This window comes from Symphalangus syndactylus, chromosome 21 (genome assembly GCF_028878055.3).
Source record: "Symphalangus syndactylus isolate Jambi chromosome 21, NHGRI_mSymSyn1-v2.1_pri, whole genome shotgun sequence".
Taxonomy (NCBI): domain Eukaryota; kingdom Metazoa; phylum Chordata; class Mammalia; order Primates; family Hylobatidae; genus Symphalangus; species Symphalangus syndactylus.
Genome location: NC_072443.2, coordinates 81,314,011 through 81,331,610, shown reverse-complemented (window position 1 = coordinate 81,331,610; position 17,600 = coordinate 81,314,011). Strand labels below are relative to the sequence as shown.

Genomic DNA, 17,600 nt, shown 5'->3' with positions numbered 1-17,600 from the left:
AATTGTTTTAGAACTATTGCTTATTTTCCAGAATTTTTTCCCATGTGATATACAAATAGAAAGTATGTTTTATAACTTGAGATTATGTTAAACAGATGAATAAATCTTCTGTTTGACTCAACCATATATTTGGAAAGTTTTTGAAGTTCGATGTCACCATTGTCTATTGTTGGGCAACTAGGATTACAATTTTTTGATTTTATACACAATATCACAGTAAACATTCTTGTACATATATCTCTCTGCACTTGGATGACTATTACCTTAGAGCAAATTTCTTTATGTGGGACTGGTGGGTCTAAATGTATATATGTATGTGGGAGTTTTTTGTCTATTAATTCATACTGACAAAATGACACCAAGAAAGGACACATCTACATCTCCACAGTTTACAAGTATGCTTATTTTCTCATATATTCTATGATTGTGTATTACTAAATAAAAAGAACTTAAAACCATGCCTCACACAATAAATGTTAGCTACTGTGGTTACTGTCATTATTTTTCTATTACTGTTGTTTTCTTGATGTTGTCATTATTTTCCATTTCTTCCCAGTGAATATCCTGTGATTTAATTAAAATGGATTATTTGCTTTTTCTTGGAAGTATCCCACATGTCAAACCTCTGCATCTTGCTCATGGTGTTTGCTCTGATTAGAATGTCTCTCTCTTCCTCGTCTGTCAATATTCTATCCATCCTTCAAAGTCTGTGTTACATAAATGTCCTTCATTAAGCTTTTTAAATTTTCCCCTGAAACCATCAACTGCATGATCTATCTCTCCATCTTTTGAACCCCTAATCGCATTTGGGACATCCCTTTTTGAATTATAGGCATTCATATTCTTGGTTTAGGATGTAACTATTAAAGTGTAACTTGTTTCTTTGACTTTGAGAAATGTGTGCTTCATAGCTGCATCGCCTGCAGTGCCTAGCGTCATGATAGGGACCTAGTAGGTGTTAAACAAATGTCCAACTGAAGGGGCCAGATGTTAATGAAGTGTGATAGTCTTAAGCATCTTTACAAAGAACCAGTTGTTTACTAACAAGAAACAAATTCATAGGCAAATCATCACAAAAGGAGTTTACTATTTCTTTTTGCGATATATACTGCCCTTAGATACTTTCAGCAAGGCACAGGCACACTTGATAATTGTACTTTAGGTGGCCTTTTTGGAAACTTATATCCCAGGAGACACATTTTCGCTTCATTGGCTTCCCCAGGGCTCACACATCTGATCACTCTCCTACTTTTTTAGGATGTTTGCACAGAATGATCAGAGAGGATTTGTTACACAGAAGTCAACAAAAATGGCCTTTGATAACAGGGAAAATCCCTTGCATTAGCACAGACACATTGAGTCCATAAAGTGATTTCACAGTTGTTATTGCACAATTTCCAAGGCCAACTGAAGAGGCTTAAAACTCTGTGGCTAGAAATTTTAAAAAAGATTAACAAAGTTCTCCATTTATTTTGGTATGTCAGATAGCACTGAGTAAAGTGTTCTTAGTGGGTTCTCAGTAAATAAGGTTGTCCACCCACCAGGACCTAGAAACCACAGAGTGGCATCTCAAAAAAAAAAAAAAAAAAGAACAAAAAAATGCTATGGTTACACTGATTTAAGCACTCACCCTGAACCCTAGGTTTGTACTCATTTCTCATCCTCCAGCTGAGACAAAAACTTAAGAGTGTGACTAAGGACTTGTCAGGCAACTTCAGTATCTAATGCCTTACAGTCATTCCTGTTGGCCAGAGATGGGGATCATGATGAATCCAGCCCGAAGATATGCTTTTTCAGGTTAATCTCCCAGGCTAAAGTTGTTTTTGTAATAGTAGCTGACACACTGGGATTTTTGAAAAACCTGAAAAGAACTTAAGGGATTTATGGATAGAAGCTTGGATCTAGATGGCACCTAAACTCTAGTTCCAGTCCTGTTATTTGATGATTTGCCATTTTCAGGCAGTCCCACTAGGATCTGTCTCAGCTTGAGAGATGATTGCCATAGGATCAATACTTCACACTGCAGTGTTCAGGCTGCATCCTCTGAGTGGGGGTGGAAGGCAGCTCTGGGTGTTTACTCAGCCACAGGGAAAAGAGGGAGATCTGGAGAAGACAGTGTGATTTGTAGAGCCAGGAAGCCTTGCAGCCCCAGAAGTATTAGACAAAACTTTACCTCTCTTCATATGGAGATGTTTTCTCTGTGGATTAAATAATTTTGAGGGAATGAATGAAATGCCCCCCTACTATGCCTTCTGTTTCTCCACAACTCAGGTAGACCTACTTTAAGAAAATGTAATGAAAGGAAGCTTCGAGTATATTAGTGATGTTTTATTTCTTATGCCAAAGGATAAGTATATAGTTTTCTTTGTATTTTATTTCCTACCTTTTGCTCTATTTTGAATGTTACATAACACAACAGTTTTTAAAGAAAAGAGAAAAATATAGGGCTTTGTATATTTGGTTAATAAACAGTTAATTTGTGATGCCACAATATCTTTCCTTTACCCAAATTTCTGTTTCTGGTGATATGGAACTAGCATGGGGTGGGTAAGGGAAGTAAAGATGGGGGAAAAGCCACGGTACCTGGGGTTCACATTCATGAAGGATCTGAAACTTGGTCATTTGAGATTATGTGGAACTAAGGTTATCTTATAGTCACAGATGTACAGTTTCAAGATCAAAAGGGAGGCTCATTTATCAATTTTGTGCTAGTTGTCCCAGCACTGAACCACATAGCCTGAAGTACACTGTGAATTGTTAATGTAAAAATTATACATATTCATATGCACATCACTACTTAAAATTATAAATTGGCATTTCTTATTTTTTACTTATGAAAATATTGGAGGAGTCTGGACTTTCTCTGACCGTAAAGGAGTCCTGTTGAGGAGCTGCTACAGCACAGAGACAGATGAGAGACTCTTGAGTTCAGAGAGGAAGGTTCCAGTCTCAGATTCACAGCAAATGGGCCATCGAAGTCAGGGCTTAGAGCCTTCTTTTCGAAATAATCAAATGTGATGAAATGTGTGACTGTGGTGAAGTGAGACTCTTTAAAGGCCTTAAGCATAGATTACATGTCTTATGAGACTGATGCACTGCGGGCTACACTAAGAGGGCAGCCTCTTGTGTATTTTAATGTTGGTTAAAGTTTCATTGAGCCCTTCCTTTGTTCCTAAACTCTTTACCTATATTTTCTCATTTAATCTTCCCAACATCCCATGTGATAGCCCCTATGATTATAACTATTTTACTGATGAGGACATTGAAGCTTAGGAGGGTTAAGTAACTTGTCCAGGTTCCACTATTATTAGTTTTCCGAGCAGGTATTTGAGCTAAGGATGGTCTAACTTCAAAGTCTAAGTGTTTAAACCATATGTCATGCTATAGCCATTATGGGCAGTCCGAAATCTCTCACTGATCAGTTTTTTGACTGGCATAGAGATAGAGGGCTCCAGCCAGTCCCAATTAGAGTCAGAGACTTCTACAACCCCCTAGGTATTTTAGCACTACCTGCTTTTATGAAAATCCATTCACATTAAAGTAGAAGTGAATGGTCAATTACTAATGTGATTATTAAACTGTTTGTCAAAAATCTAGCCTTTTTGTAAATATTTGGCCTGAAGTACAAGAGGAGAAGAGAAGTTCTGGCTGTAGTACAATTTTAGTACAATTTAGAAAACCATTTTATAATGTTTCTGTTAAGATTGTTCAAATATATTTCAATTTAGCAACAAACAAGAGAGAAAAGGAAGACATTTCAATCATCTGACGAATAATGTTAAGAGAACGCATTGGGATATTTAATTCCTAACTAAATGTCATCTTTTAAAATTCAAATGTCCTTGGGTGGAATGACTAATGAAGTTAGTTTATGGGAAGGCAAATTTAACAGAATGGTTACATATCTGGGCTGTAGAATTATACCACTCTGGGTATGAATTCTGCTATTTCATAAATGGTCATGATATAGAAAGGAGATGAATAAAACAATTCAAGCTATCCAGTAATCCAAAGCATTTGCCTTAGTCATGATTAGATATGTGCCATACGTAGCTATCAAAATTTTCACAAATGTATGTAACAGAAAATCCAATTCAAGCTCATTTGAAAAAAAAAAATTGGTTCAGCTTTAAGCATCATGAGCTAGCTCCAAGCTAAAATTTATTTCATCAGGATCCAGCAACCTGCCTTTATCTCTTGATTGCCTTTTGTTCTTTGTTACCTCCATTATTAGATGATTGTCCTACTGGGATGTCAGGATGGTTGCAAATGAGTTCAGTCTTAGATTCAGTTTTAAGTTCAGAATTGGAATACCTTATTTCTTAGTTTTTCAAGGTACAGTACTAGGGTTAAGTTTGATTGAATCAATTGTCTTGGTCTCTGTTATATCCCTATAAGCATTCATGGAGTCAAGAGGATGGGGTGTTCCAGAAGCCAGGACTGTGCCCCATTTCTTGCAAAATCATGTCATGCTAGTATGAGGAAAGTGATTTCCTAGAGACAGTTGGAGTACTTTTACTAAAGATGGGGTTGATAAATTGTAGGCAGGCAAAAACAACAGAATTCTATAAATACATCTTTTTAAAAAGATCTATGCACTACTGGATACAAATAAGGTGCATTTCCTCTCTGGGGAGGAATATGCATTCTTCCAAAAGGGAAGCTTGCCAGCCACCTGACGATGGGTTGCTGCTTTCCAGGCGGTTCTGAGCTCTGGTTTAGCTGCTGATTTGAGAAGTCCCCTCTTGCATAACAATTACACCTGGCACACCAACTTGGGAGCATGCGGGAGAACTTTCTTCATCCTTTCTTAAAGATGCAATTGTTTCTGACAGCCAGTGTCATCTGCGGTGACAGATGTCACTTCTGACTCTCATTCCCCGCAGACAGCTGAGCTCAAGGAGACCGCTAGGCTCTGACAATAGGTTTAACTCTTACCTAGAAAAGCCAAAGCACTGAAATGTTTAGGTTTGTGGGATTCTGATGGTAATATAAATAGGAGGGTGAGCGTTCTTTGTGCAATAGCACACAACTCATGTACTTTCCCAGTCACCACTTATCATGTGGTCTTCAAATTATTTGTTTAAATACACTGCAATGTAAACTCTAAGAGAAGCAGACATTGAGTCTTGTGCTTTGCTTTGCCCTTTGTGACTAGCACAGTGCAGGGCACATAGTAGAAGATAACTATGTAGTAGAAGATAGAGAAATATTTGTTGAATGTCTGATTGAATGACTGAATATGGGAATTTTAAATGAAATTTAGCACTAATTTGGTTATCGTGTGTGTGTGTGTATCTGTGTGTAATAATATAACCAGGGCCTGTCATTTCTACCTGTTGTTCATATCGGAAATCGAGGCACAGTAGTCAGGGAATTTGTATCAATCCCAATAGGTAATTAATACCATGGCTGAAATATAGATGTTTTAGCTCTATTTTTGAAATCTCTTACTGAAATTTCAGCTCTCTCAAATATTTTTAATAGTATTTTCCAATTCATTTACAGCCTAGTTCATTCAGCATCTACTCATTACATAATTACTGTTTTTTAGACATGTTTACATCCTCATTTTGATTTTGAACCTCACAGCAAGGAAGGTATTATCCCTTTCTTCACCCTACATGAAAAGGTGGAGGTTCAGTGGGTGATGTGAATTGTATATAATCAGGAAGAGAAAGAGTAACACCAAGAATCAAACTGAGTTCTTCTGATCCCAAGTCTGATGCTTATCTCCACTGGGAAATGATGCCTTGTAGTCTATTGAGTATGTGGGCACTGGGGGCTCCCTTTAAGTCTCAGAGGCTCTTCTGTGTAGTGCACTTCATGACTGACATGCTTATTTACTGAGCTTTGTTGATGTATGGTTATAAAACAGTAACAGCCCGGCCCATTATTTTTCACAATTATGACTGCTGTTGGAATTCAGTCTAGACTTTGCTGTTGATTTCTCATTCATTTTTTTCCAGATATAAATTAATGAAATGGAATAGAAGGCTGAAAGATCACCATATGCACAATTCTCTTTGGATCTTAAGATCTCTGAGTCACAATTTTTCAATGACTGAAAAATGGCAGGGACACAACCTTTTATTTTCATCAGCTCATCAAAAATAAGAATAAGAGGAAAATAAATTTTGAGTATATGGAGCATTCGATTTCTTTGTCTAAATACCTAACTTGGAATATTTTCTGCTGATGGCTCAATGCCTGGCTGTCTGACTTCTTAACTGAGGTTATTAGTAAAAGTAATATTTTTGATTTCTCAGCTCCACCACTATGGTATACATATTTTCTTTTTTAATATATATTTCTTTTATTAATTTTTTTGCACACAAAACAAACATTTTCTAAAAATACATACAAACAAAAAGATGCATATCAAACATATTATGAAGGTTGCACATGGGAAGATGGGGAATAGAAATGGGGGGTGGGAATTAAAGAAAATAAATGAGAGAGGGACTTTGTATGGATCAATGATAATAACTCAATCCTCTATTTGACAAGGAGAAGGAAGAGGAAGAAAAAAAAAGTGGGATAAAGGATCAGAAAGGGAGGAAAATAGAAAAAATTAGAGTATGACTCCAGGGTAGACCTGTTTTGTTGTCGCTGGGTTGGTTGCTTGGTTTGTCTGTTGTATTTTTCACGTTTCGCCATGTTGGCCAGGCTGGTCTCGAGCTCCTAGCCTCAAGTGATCAACCCGCCTCGGCCTCCCAGAGTGCTGGGACTACAGGCGTGAGCCACCATGTCCAGCCCCCACGTTGCGTCTGGCCTCCATGGTAGACCTCCCAGATGGGGCGGCTGGGCAGAGGCCCTCCCCACATCCCAGACAGGGCGGCCAGGCAGAGACGCTCCTCACTTCCCAGACGGGGCGGCCGGGCAGAGGCGCTCCCCACCTCCCTGAGCGGTCGGCGGCGGGGCAGAGGCTGCAGTCCCAGCACCCTAGGAGGCCAAGGCAGGCGGCTGGGAGGCGGAGGCTGCAGCGAGCCAAGACCACGCCACAGCACTCCAGCCCGGGCAACACCGAGCACCGAGTGAGCGAGACTCCGTCTGCAGTCCCAGCACCTCGGGAGGCTGAGGCGGGCAGACCACTCGAGGTCAGGAGCTGGAAACCAGCGTGGCCAACATGGCAAAACCGCGCCTCCAGCCAAAGGAAAAAAACCAGGGAGGGGTGGTGGCGCACGGCCGCAATCCCAGGCAGCCCGCAGGCCGAGGCAGGAGAATTACGGGAGCTGGAGGCAGGGAGTCTGCAGCAAGCCGACTGTACTCCCGCCTGGGCAACAGAGGGAAGAAAAGAAAGAAAAGGAAGGAAGGAAGGCTACATATTTTCTTAAATACGAATGCTTTAGAATTTTTAATCATGGATGATTGAAATAATGCTCATAGTGTTATGAACAAATAAATATAATGCCCTGATGACTCCATTTAGTATTTTTCTTCTAATGATCTCAAAAAAGATTTCCATAATCTATGTTATTTTTTATGTACTTTACTTATTTCCCAGGTGTGCAAATTGTGGCACGGAAAGTTTGAGAAATGTTTCAAAAGAAGATAATTTATTTAACTTTTAAGTTCAGGGGGTACATGTGCATGTTTATTATATAGGTAACCTCATGTCATTGGAGTTTGCTGTACAGATTATTTTGTCATCCAGGTATTAAGCCTAGTACCCGTTAGTTATTTTTCCTAATCCTCTCCCTCCTTCCACCCTCCAGTAGGCCCCACTGTGTGTTGTTACCACCCCCAATGTGTCCATGTGCTGTCATCATTTAGCTCCCACTTGTAAGTGAGACCATGCTGTATTTGCTTTTCTGTTTCTGCGTTAGTTTGCTAAGGACAAAAGCCTCCAGCTTCATCCATATTCCCACAAAAGACATGATCTTATTCTTTGGTATGGCTGCTTAGTATTCCATGGCTATCTTTACCACATTTTCTTTATTCAGTCCACCATTGATGGGCATTTAGATTGATTTCATGTCTTTGCTATTGTGAATAATGTGGTCATGAACATATGTATGCATGTGTATTTTTGATAGAATGATTTATAGTCCTTTTGGTGTACACCCAGTAATGGGATTGCTGAGTCAAATGGTATTTCTGTTTTTAGGTCTTTGAGAAATCACCACACTGTTTTCCACAAGGGTTGAACTAATTTACACTCCCACTAACAGTGTATAAGTGTTCCTTTTTGCCTGCAATCTCGCCTGCATCTCTTATTTTTTGACTTTTTAATAATAGCCATTTTGACTTGTGTGAGATAGTATCTCATTGTGGTTTTTATTTGCATTTCCCTAATGATCAGTGATGTGAGCTTTTTTTATTCATATGCTTATTGGCTGCATGTATGTCAAAAGAAGACACTTTAGATTCAAAGGCATGACTCTGAATTCTTTATCTTCTCCACTCTACCAGGCTGCTGGCTTTGGCTATGCATTTTTGGATATGAGAAATAGAGTCTTAATTAAGACAATTCAAATAAAGTGAATAGCAAGCTGTCATAACGATTTTTGTGAAGGTAATAAATGCGATAGGAAAGATTACATGTAACCTCCATGGATAAAATGCTTTGTTTTGCTTCCATGATGCAGAGGTTTTGTTTCCATTCATCATCGTGAATGAAAATGTTAACATATATTTAAATGAATAAAAACAATAGTATGAATAAAAATAGCTACCGTTTATTGAGTGCACACCATGTGCCAATCATGATGCCAAGACCCTTACATAGATCAGTTTATCCTCTTAATAGTCCAATGAAGCTTGTAGTAGTATCCCATTTTTACAGGTGAGAAAAATGGCAATTTTAGTAAATTAAATGTCCAGCTCAAGATTATACAGCTAGTAGGTAAGGGAACTGAGATGGGATTATAGAACTACAGATATAAAAGCCAGTGCCCTTAGCCACTACCAGAATCCAAAAACGTGAGTTGCTGGAGAGAAGCTAGATCTAGTGAGACGCTTAGTATTATCTCAGACCTTATTTCTTTTTCAGTCTGTCTTTCTGTCTCATGGACCACATACATGGTCTTCTATTGCTTTTACTAATTTTCTTCTCTTCTCTCACTCTTGACTTGCTATTCCCTCCTTCTTCCCTGAATGTTTTCTATTCAGACTATGACTTCTTCTTCCTTATGGACTCTGCCTCTTCATAACTTAGGATTGCCATGACCTCTTGTATCTTAACTCTATCTCAGAGGATTAAATCTATCTCATACTCTCATATTTTTAAAAAATCTATTTAATACTTTAAGCTTCAGTTCCTGTTGCCAATCACCTCATTTCTTATGAGTTTTAAAATTTAAATTCCTCAAGAGCGAGGATCCAGTTAGTCCAGCTCCTTTTCAGGCGCCAGCCTGTGTTACTGGGAAGCCTGTATATGCACTGACTGCCTCTACATCCAGTGCCTAACCCTGATCCACTCCAGTGGAGTTTGGGTAGGATTAGAGCTGGTTCAACACCTCTCTGGAGTTCGGGTTTTGTTTAGAACTTTTAAAATTAATTTCTCGTAACATTTACATGACTGTAACATCCATATCCACTGGGACTTTTTAAATTTTTATTTTTGTTTCAGTAGTTTCTAGGAACAGGTGGTCTTTGGTTAGTTACATGGATAAATTCTTTAGTGGTTGTTTCTCAGATTTTAGTGCACCCATCACCAGAGCAGTGTACACCGTCTCCAATATGTAGTGTTTTTGTTTTTGTTTTGTTTTTTTTTGGCAGAGCTAGTTGAGCTTTTATTTTGGGGGAAAAAAAGAACAATTGAATTGTTTTGTACCTGGAGGCATGGGCAAGGGGGGTGCCCCAGGCAGAAAACTACCCCGCGGGTGGGCTGAGCCTGAGGTGGGTCTTCTGTTGCCTGTGCTCCCCTGCACAGCAGCCTCCCTTATGGGCTATGGGGCAGCCGCAGGAGGGGCAGGCTGAGAGGGGCTGCCACAGCTTTTCACTTGGGCTGGACGTCAGAGGACTCGGACACCAGCTTCCCATCGCGGGTCTCGATCATCTTAACAACCAAGGCCCTGGTGGAACTGGTGCGGCTGAAGGAGCCAGACACCCCGCGCCAAAGCTGGAGCCCAGGCCATAGCTGAGGCCGGGCTTGTGAGACCCCCACAGACTGAGCTCAGCACACCTCCATAGCCACTCAGTCTTCCTATGGATACTCCTGTTCTGCATCCCAGACTCCAGCCGGCTCTCCTTGCCCTCCAGCAGCTTTCTGTAGGTGGCGATCTCTATGTCCAGGGCCAGCTTGACGTTCATCAGCTCCTGGTATTCACGCAGCTGCCGCGCCATGTCCTGCTTGGCGTTGGCATCCTTAACTGCCAAATCCCCGTGCAGCTCGGCATCTGCGATGGCGGCCTCCAGGGAAGCCCTCTGGTCAACATCAGCCTGGAGCTGGCTGATGTTCCGGTACATCTAGGAGCTCTCACTCTGTGCGCCGCAGGTCATCCCCGTGCTTCCCAGCCAGAGTCTGCAGCTCCTCATACTTGATCTGGTACATGCTCTCGGCCTCAGCCCGGCTGCAGTTGGCGATCTCCTCCTACTGTGCCTTGACCTCAGCAATGATGCTGTCCATGTCCAGGGAGCGGCTGTTGTCCATAGACAGCACCACAGACGTGTCTGAGATCTGGGACTGCAGCTCCCGGATCTCCTCTTCATATAGTTGCATGAGGAAGTTGATCTCGTCAGTCAGCCCTTCAAGGCGAGACCCCAGCTCTACCTTGTTCATGGAAGCTTCATCTGCATCCTTCTTGATGAGGACAAATTCATTCTCCATCTCTGTGTGCTTATTGATCTCATCCTCATACTTGTTCTTGAAGTCCTCCACCAGCGGCTGCATGTTGCCACGCTCCGCCTCCAGCTTCAGCTTCTCCTGGCCCAGTCTCCAGCTGCCACCTAAGGTCGTTGATGTAGCTCTCAAACATGTTGTCCATGTTGCTCCCAGCCATCTGCTGCTGCTGCTGCAGGAGGCTCCACCTGGTCTCCAGCATCTTGTTCTGCTGCTCTAGGAACCTTACCTTGTCGATGAAGGAGGCAAACTTGTTGTTGAGGATCTTGATCTGCTCCTCCTGGGTGCACACGGCCTGGATGTTGGGGTCCACCTCCAGGTTAAGGGGGCTCAGCAAGCTTTGGTTGACCTGGACGGTGGTGATGCCTCCCATACGGCTGCTCCCACCATAGCCTCCACCCAGGCCACCTCGGAAGCTGCTGCTGCCCACTTAGGAGAAGCTCGAGGAGTTGAGCGGGCTGAACCAGGCAGAGATTCCAGAAGGATTGGAGAAGCTGCTTCTTGCTCCAATATGTAGCCTTTTATCCCTCACCTACCTCCTACCCTTCCCCCTTAAGTCCTCAAAGTCCATTATAACATTGTTATGCCTTGGCATCCTTATAGCTTACCTCCCACTTAGAACATATGGTATTTAGTTTTTTATTCCTGAGTTACTTCACTTAGAATAATGGCCTCCAGCTCCATCCAAGTTGCTGCAAAAGACATTATTCCATTTCTTTTTATGGCTGAGTAGTATTCCATGGTGTATATACACAACATTTTCTTTATCCACTTGGCTGATGGGAATGTAGATTGGTTCCACATTTTTGCAATTGCAAATTGTGCCGCTATAAACATGTGTGTGCATGTGTCTTTTTCATATAATGACTTATTTTCCTTTGGGTAGATATCCAGCAGTGGGATTGCTGGATTGAATGGTAGTTCTACTTTTAGTTCTTTAAGGAATCTCCATACTGTTTTCCATAGTGGTTGTACTAATTTACATTCCCACCAGCAGTGTAAAAGTGTTCCCTTTTCAACAAATCCATGCCAGCATCTATTGTTTTTTCACTTTTTAATTATGGTCACTCTTGCAGGAGTAAGGTTGTATCTCATTGTGGTTTTAATTTGCATTTTCCTGATCATTAGTGATACTGAGCATTTTTTTCATGTGTTTTTTGGTTGTTTATATATCTTATTTTGAAAATTGTCTATTCATTCCTTTGCCCACTTTTTGATAGAATTATTTGTCTTTGCCTTCTGAATTGTTTGAGTTACCTGTAGATTATGGATATTAGTTCTTTTTCAGATGCATAGTTTGTGAATATTTTCTCCCACTCTGGGGTTCTCTGTTAACTCTGCTAATTGTTTTTCGCTGTGCAGAAGCTTTTTAGTTTAATTACGTCCCATCTATTTATTTTTGTTTTTGTTGCATTTGCTTTTGCATTCTTAATCATGAATTCTTTGCTTAAGTCAATGCCTAGAAGAGTTTTTCCAATGTTATCTGCTAGAATTTTTATGGTTTCAGGTCTTAGATTTAAGTCTTTTATCCATCTTGAGTTGATTTTTCTATAAGGTGAGGGATGGGGACCCAGTTTCATTCTTCTACATGTGGCTTGCTTAGCTGGGACTTTTTAAACTGTATGTAATATACGCTTTATGTAAAGAATAATATGTAACATATAGTTTAATGTTATATATATATTATATATAGAGAGAGAGTTTAAAAATAAAAGGAAATGTTTATGCTTGATTCAGCAGTGCTACCAAGTAACAGGGACTTTCTTTCTTTTCCTCTAGCCTTATCTTCCCTTTCTGTTAGTATCACTCTCAAGTAAAATTCTTCTACATAGAGCTCATGGAAACTGAGACCTTATATTTCTACATGTCCAGGTTTAGCAAAAAGAGGAACGATGCCTCTATTTTTCAACAAAATACACAAGTCCTAGTAATAAAACCCAGATTGTGTCTCAAAGGCTTATATTGAGTATGAACACATTCTTGATCCGACCATAGTAGTTGGGTAAGGAGGCAATGAAATGCTCACATAAGCCATATTAATAGCTTGTCCCCCATAGGCGCTGGAGTTGACATGAAACCAATACTACATAAACATTTTGGACTCTAAGTAGGATAAGGGAGATTTTTCAGAGGAAAATTGGGGGCTCCCCTCTGAAGAGCAAATGAGTCATAGGCCTACAGATTTTTCCACCACAGCGTGGACCTGCTATGCTGCGTTTTGAGCCTGGAAAGGGAGTAAAGGCTCATGCTTTCTATTCTAGGTCACCAGTAGCCTTATCATTAATAAAATTAGTAGACATAAAGGAAATTAAACTTTTCGTATGTAAATCTTGGCTTAAGACCTACAGCAAGATTTCCATTTCAGAACTTAGTAGTGTGACAGCTCCTCAGCTGAAATGAACAGGTACGCTACGTCAGATGGCTTCAGGAAAGCCCAGTTTCCTCATCTCTCCAAAAGATGATCGGATGGGTTCTGCTCCCTATTATAGGAAGAAACAAGGTCTTTAAAGAAAATACAGATGGAAAAACAGGAGGCTGAGGTGTGAGAGGAGGCAGATCATCTGGGAAAAATAGATTTTTTTTTAAGTTTTGGTCATATTTGTGATTAGTTATGTGACCTCAGGCAAATTACTTAATAACTTTGGGCATCTTCATTTGAAAGATGATGAAATTGAATTTGTTCTTTTTATTATTTCTATTACTTTGCTGAAATTCCCCATCTGTTCACACATCTTGTCCACCATTTATTCTAGTTTTTAACCTACATTTTATCATTCTTTAAATTCTCTATGTTATACTGCTAACATTTGGCTTATCTCTGAGTATGTCTCTATTGATTATTTCTTATATTGACCATGGGTCACATGTTCTTCCTTCTTCAGCGTCTTTTTTTTTTTTTAACTATGTCTTACATACTACGTGCAAAAGATCAAAGATCAGGAGAGACATAAGTAAGCAATATTTGCCTCCAGAAAATGACATGTTCCTTATTCTGTGAGGCTAATGGTGTTGGGAGCTGAGTCAATCTAATCTAATTTTAGCTTTGATGAAGCATTAATTCAATTCAGTTCACCTGAAAAATGTTAACTTCACAAGGACTTGAGATGTGAGTACTGGTAAGATTTCTGGGATCTCTCTTTGTCTCAGAGCCTCTCCTGGCATTTTGAATTTGGGTGCTGTTTAGAAATTTATTTCCTACAAAATTTACATGTCTTAAAAACATCTCCCTTATCAGCCAGGACTTTTTAAGTTGTATATGATAATATATATGTTTTGTAAAATATAATATGTAATATATAGTTTAGTGTTTTATATATATACATAATAGAGAGAGAGAGTTGAAAAATAAAAGGAAATGTTTATGCTTGATTAAAGCATACATTTTATGGAATTTCTCTTAGTCCTCCTGCCCCACATTCAGTCTTTTTTTTTATTATTATTATACTTTAGGTTTTAGGGTACATGTGCACAATGTGCAGGTTTGTTACATATGTATCCATGTGCTGTGTTGGTTTGCTGCACCCATTAACTCGTCATTTAGCATTAGGTATATCTCCTAATGCTATCCCTCCCCCCAACCCACAACAGTCCCCGGAGTGTGATGTTCCTGTTCCTGTGTCCATGAGTTCTCATTGTTCAATTCCCACCTATGAGTGAGAACATGTGGTGTTTGGTTTTTTGTCCTTGAGATAGTTTACTGAGAATGATGGTTTCCAGTTTCATCCAGGTACCTACAAAGGACATGAACTCATCATTTCTTATGGCTGCATGGTATTCCATGGTGTATATGTGCCACATTTTCTTAATCCAGTCTATCGTTGTTGGACATGTGGGTTGGTTCCAAGTCTTTGCTATTGTGAATAGTGCCACAACAAACATACGTGTGCATGTGTCTTTATAGCAGCATGATTTATAGTCCTTTGGGTATATACCCAGTAATGGGATGGCTGGGCCAAATGGTATTTCTAGTTCTAGATCCCTGAGGAATCGCCACACTGACTTCCACAATGGTTGAACTAGTTTACAGTCCCACCAACAGTGTAAAAGTGTTCCTATTTCTCCACATCCTCTCCAGCACCTGTTGTTCCCTGACTTTTTAATGATGGCCATTCTAACTGGTGTGAGATGGTATCTCATTGTGGTTTTGATTTGCATTTCTCTGATGGCCAGTGATGATGAGCATTTTTGCGTGTGTTTTTTGGCTGCATAAATGTCTTCTTTTGAGAAGTGTCCATTCATGTCCTTCGCCCACTTTTTGATGGGGTTGTTTTTTTCTTGTAAATTTGTTGGAGTTCATTGTAGATTCTGGATATTAGCCCTTTGTCAGATGAGTAGGTTGCACAAATTTTCTCCCATTCTGTATCCCTGGGATGCAAGGCTGGTTCAGCATACGCAAATCAATAAATGTAATCCAGCTTATAAACAGAACCAAAGACAAAAACCACATGATTATCTCAATAGATGCAGAAAAGGCCTTTGACAAAATTCAACAATGTTTCATGCTAAAAACTCTCAATAAATTAGGTATTGATGGGACGTATCTCAAAATAATAAGAGCTATCTATGACAAACCCACAGCCAATATCATACTGAATGGGCAAAAACTGGAAGCATTCCCTTTGAAAACTGGCACAAGACAGGGATGCCCTCTCTCACCACTCCTATTCAACATAGTGCTGGAAGTTCTGGCCAGGGCAGTCAGGCAGGAGAAGGAAATAAAGGGTATTCAATTAGGAAAAGAGGAAGTCAAATTGTCCCTGTTTGCAGATGACATGATTGTATATCTAGAAAACCCCATTGTCTCAGCCCCAAATCTCCTTAAGCTGATTAGCAACTTCAGCAAAGTCTCAGGATACAAAATCAATGTACAAAAATCACAAGCATTCTTGTACACCAATCACAGACAAACAGAGAGCCAAATCATGAGTGAACTCCCATTCACAATTGCTTCAAAGAGAATAAAATACTTAGGAATCCAACTTACAAGGGACGTGAAGGACCTCTTCAAGGAGAACTACAAACCACTGCTCAATGAAATAAAAGAGGATACAAACAAATGGAAGAACATTCCATGCTCATGGGTTGGAGGAATCAATATCGTGAAAATGGCCACACATTCAGCCTTTGGAGCACCACTGAAAGTTGGAGGACCAACTTGTTGAAAATCTGAGATCACCTGGATGACTTTCTCTTAGCTCTCCTGCACTGCTGCTATTCATCAGAATAACACACTCAAGCACCCAGAAAAAGCCTCTGGGAAAGAACTGGAGAATGGGTGTAAAGTTTCTCTGTGTTTGAGGATTCTTGGGATTATAATCTCTCGTGATGCTTGCATCCAGTCATTAAAAATTTATGGAAAGTTAGGCTACTTTATCTCCATTAGCATTTTACTAGATTTTCCTTCCTCTCCCAATACTAATAGGGTGAAAGTAATTGTTTTCCTCTGTTAGGAAGGTCTTACCACTTTCTGGAATTTAGCTTTTTAGGTTTCTTTGCACCCTCAGCCTTCTGTAGCTTATCCAGTGTATCCTTCTTAGGGATACATTGGAAATGATGGTCTTCTAGGCCCTAATCCTAGGTCATTTTGAATGATAACTTCTAAATTCTAAAGTCATTGGCAATATGAATAAACTGTTAGAGACAGTGTGGACATTAGATATTTGTGTAATCAGAAACTGCCTCATAACTTCTCTTTTTGGCTTTTTGATAGTTGAATAATAGACTCAGCAACACAGCAACTAATAGGAAAAAGGGGATCATGTAAGGTGAGATACCAACACTTGCTTAAGGTAATCCTAGTCAGGACCCAGCATGGCTAAAGCGCACAGTGGTTTTGTTCTTGTTGGGTTTTGGCTGCTTTATTTTTGTTATGATTGTTGTTTTCTATTATAAGTATTATTTTGTTTGAAGAAAATAAAATGTCTTCTTTACATGACAGGTCTTAAGGTGGTTACTTTTGCTTTTAGCGAATGCATAGGAGGAAAATCTAAGCTACATTCTAGGAAAAAGGGTAATTTTGACCAAATATCAAGCAGTTAGGTCATGAGTGGAGCTAGCATCGCTGATGGGTCTCTACACTAGGGATAGAGTTATTTTGGATCTGCTGCTGCGTTGTTGCATAGGGAAAAAAAGAGAGGGAAAAAAAAAAAAAAAAACACTTTATACTCCAGCAAAGTGGAGGACAGAGCTTTGACCGATATCTCAGCCTTGAGGCATTGACTCTCTCTTGCTGACTCAAGAATTCATGCCCCTGAGGATTCTAGGTCTAACTTAAGCTCCCAATATTCCTGCTCTATTAATTAAATCATCCACTTCACACAGGCATAAGGAGATTCTACTTACTTTTGAAAAGTCTAACTTTTCTAGCACTTTCTCACATTTCTTAATGTTGGCCTTTTATAGGATGAATAGTTCAGTCCCCAGAAAGCCTATTAAATCATTTACAAGGGCAAATGAATGACATTATGTGCAAGGTGAGTTTGCAGCAGAATTGATTATTTTCTCAGCTGATATCAGTGGAAATCTACTGAGTCTCTACTGTGTTGGTGAAAAACAGATCATGTTTGACAAATGTGGCTGGATATTTTTATACATTTCCTCTATTGCCTGATAAGTGGGAGTGAGGGAGGTGGAATTTATCTGAATATTTGTAAAGTGCATGACACTGAGCACATAGGTGGAATGATTTATGAAACTAGTAATACTTCCTTTCTTGGGAGAGTAGAAGTCATCTAGATCAGTGCTTAGAAATATAGGCTTTGGAGTCACTTACCTGGGTTTAAGTCCTGATTGCACCATTTGTTTGGGCAAATTT

General features: G+C 39.8%; 1 pseudogene; it reads right to left on the bottom strand.

Annotated features, from left to right (window-relative positions):
- Nucleotides 1–9,943: 9,943 nt before the first annotated feature.
- Nucleotides 9,944–12,841, bottom strand: LOC129471236 (keratin, type II cytoskeletal 8-like; annotated as a pseudogene).
- Nucleotides 12,842–17,600: the final 4,759 nt, after the last annotated feature.